The 3,416-nt window shown below is 43.1% G+C and overlaps 1 pseudogene; it reads left to right on the top strand.

Moving 5' to 3' along the window:
• Window positions 1-1,669: 1,669 nt before the first annotated feature.
• LOC125923955 (keratin, type I cytoskeletal 19-like) lies at window positions 1,670-3,202 on the top strand (annotated as a pseudogene).
• Window positions 3,203-3,416: the final 214 nt, after the last annotated feature.

Here is a 3,416-nt window from a genome sequence, read left to right as displayed (position 1 = left end):
TGTGTTGCTTGCTAATGAATAATTAATACACCAACAATGATAATGTCAAAGAAATGAAGTTTAGGTGCATCCTTGTCCCATGTCCAATCAGGATTGATTGGCAGATGATTCAGAATTTGTGACCTGGGCTAGAGACAAAACTCTTTTTCAGTTGCGTCTGTTGAGGTTTCTACTAGGAAGATATATATGCTAACTAAACTCACTGTTAACCATGTCTAAGAATAAGAACATGCATTAGGATGGGAATAAAGCTAACAAAGAAAAAAATGTAAGAATTTTAAACACCAGAAAAAGTTTAACTGGTTTCAGTGTATGCATTTTTTCTATTTCTTAAAAAGTTTAAGGCATTAAGGGATTCTTATATAGTAGATTCTAATATAATGGTATATGAGATTCTAATGGGAATAGACTTAAATTGAGTTTTGGAATAGTTTGAATAAATAAGTTTATAGTCAAGGTTCAGCGAATATAGTGTAGATGTTTATAAGAATGTTAATCTTTAATTTTTGAAGGGTTATTACATATTTAATATTTCCATTGGATAAATAATTTGGATGTTAGGAATATTTTTTTGATATATTAAAGCTCCTTGAACATTAAAAAATCTATCAATATTAGTTATTAACTGAGGATTTCTAAAATTTTAAATGCCTATGAAATGTCAATGCCTCTTTAAGCTTTCTTCACCTATTATAAATGGGAGTGAATTCTAATGACTTCCAGTGTTATACTTTCATTTCAAAGTAACCCATATTCATATCTAAGAGAATTTCTTAATTACCTTTTAATGGTAATTATTGAAAGTAGATGACATTAACTACTGGTCAAAAATCAAAGGTGAGCATCTTGAATATTGGCTATGTTACTGAACTGGTTATTGTTATGGGGGAAGCCCAGCCCTCTAGCAGAATCACACAGAAAACACATAAACTTTTCTTTCCAGAGAACAGAAAGCAAATGCTTTCATCCAATGACTGTGTCATTTGGGTGAGTGTTGCCTTCTGAGTGTCTAGACTGTGTCTGGACTGTGTCCATTTGGGTGAGTGTTGCCTTCTGAGTGCCTTTTGGGTGAGTTTGCATTTCTGACTGTCTAGGAACCCCAATCCAAATGTATGCAAGGAACTCTAATTCAAATGAAAGAAATCAGATTAACTCATTCTTGAGTCATTTTTTAGGTAGCTAATAGAAGGCCGTATTTACTTTGTAATCTCTCATGTTATCCTCAAATTCACCCTAACAAGTACTTTCTTTTTTTCATAATTGTAGACAGTGGTGAGGTTTGTAGGAGATTGTGTGATATTTCAGAGAGTGACAGATCCAGAGAAACTTCTTCCGAGTCTATTGGGGGTGTGTAGCTTTGCTCTGACCCCACTCCTGAAGTCTCCTTCTACATGGAAGGTATAGGCATACCTCAGAGCTATTGTGGGTTTGGTTCTAGACCACTATAATTAAAAGGAAATATCACAATAAAGTGAGTCAAACGATTCTTTTGGTTTTCCAGTGCATATAAAAGTTATGTTTACACTACACTATCACCTACTAAGTATACAATAGCATATGTCTAAAAAACCCCAACATACCTATCTTAATTAAAAAATACTTTATTGCTGACTCCTCCCACCAACCACTTCTCCTCCGACCAGTGTCACCCTCCTCCTCCTCCTTCTCCATGACTTCCTTCAGTTATTGCCACTTGTCCACCACCTTGACCTTGGGGGCCTGCACAGTGGCTCCCTACGCTTGGGGCAGGAGGTGCCTTCTCCATGCCCAGCTGCCCCAGGGGCTCAGACGGCCTTGGCGTGTGTCTGTGTTCTTCGCCAGTTTCATGTGCTTATCCTTTGGGGCTACGGCGACAGCTTTGCTGGAGGCTGGCCGGGTCCTGCGGGCTGCTGGTGGGCAATGAGATCACCAGACACAAGCTCAACAGCCACCTGGCCTCCTGCCTGGACATGGTGTGTGCCCTGGAGAAGACCAATGGCAATCTGGAGGTGAAGATCCACCACTGGTACCAGAAGCAGGTGCTTAGGCCGCCTGCCACTGCAGCTACTACCTCAAGACCATCAAGGACCTGTGGGACAAGATTCTTGGTGCTACCATTGAGAACTCTTAAGATTGTCGTGCAGACTGACAGTGCCTTTCTGGCTATGGATGACTTCCCAACCAACTTAGAGACAGAGCAGACCAGTCCATGAGAGCTGAGGCCGACATGAATGGCCTGAGCAGGGTGCATGCTGAGCTGACTCTGGCCAGCTCCTGGAGATGCAGACTGAAGGCCTGAAGGAGAAGCTGGCCTGCTTGAAAGAGAACCACGACGAGGAAATCAGTGCCCTTAGGGGCCAGGTAACTGACCAGATTAGTGTGGAGGTGGATTCCGCTCTGGTCATGGACCTTGCCAAGACCCTGAGTGACATGAGAAGCCAATATGAGCTCATGGCTGAGAATAGCCAAAAGGGTTCTGAAGCCTAGTTCACCAGCCAGACCCAGGAGCTGAATTGGGAGGTGGCTGGCCATACAGAGCAGTTACAGCTAGGCAAGGCAGAGGTCACTGAGCTGTGGCTCACCTTCTAGGCTCCGGAGATTGAGCTGCAGGCTCAGCTAAGCATGAAAGCTGCCCTGGAAGACACACTGGCAGAAACAGAGGCCTGCTTTGGAGCATGGCTGGCCCAGACCCAGGCTCTGATCAGCAGTATTGAAGCCTAGCTGAGTGATGTGCAGGCAGACACTGAGTGGCAGAACCAGGAGTACCAGCAGCTCATGGACATCAAGTCGGGGCTGGAGCAGTAGATCGCCACCTGGAAGGCCAGGACGCCCACTCTGACAACCTGCCCACCCCCAAGGCTCTCGAAGTCTGGCAGCCTGGTGGGGTTCCTGTTCTTCTGCAGAGGGACTCCCCTGGGTAGGGACATGGGAGAGGAGGAACCCTATATCTGGATGTTCCCTTGACCTGCCAGTAAAGCTTTTTGGCTCAAAAAAACCACACCAACTTTATTGCTAAAAAAGTGGCAAACATTATCTGAGCTTTCAGTGAGTCATAATCACTGATCACAGATCACAATAATAAATATAATAATAATTTGAAAAAAAAAGTTTGAAATATTATGAAAATTACCGAACTGTGACACAGAGACATAAAGTGAGCAAATGCTGTTGGGAAAATGGCACCAGTAGACTTACTCAGTGCAGGGTTGCCACAGGTGTTTAGTTTCTGTGAGGTGCAATAAAGCAAAGCACAGTGAAAGGGATACACCTGTATTTAATGAGATATTCATGGTCTCTGCCCATGCCCTTACTCCTCCATTAGAGAAGAAAAAGGAATTTATTTGGAAGTTGAGTTTGGAAGGAGAAACTAGGCAAGCATGGTTTATTCCTCTTGACTCCCATTTTTCTTGGGATCTAGCTGTACAGAGAAAATGCAC

This window comes from Panthera uncia, chromosome B1 (assembly GCF_023721935.1).
Source record: "Panthera uncia isolate 11264 chromosome B1, Puncia_PCG_1.0, whole genome shotgun sequence".
NCBI classification, from domain to species: Eukaryota; Metazoa; Chordata; class Mammalia; order Carnivora; family Felidae; genus Panthera; species Panthera uncia.
Note: the sequence above shows the minus strand (reverse complement) of the source record. Positions and strands in the feature narration are given on the sequence as shown.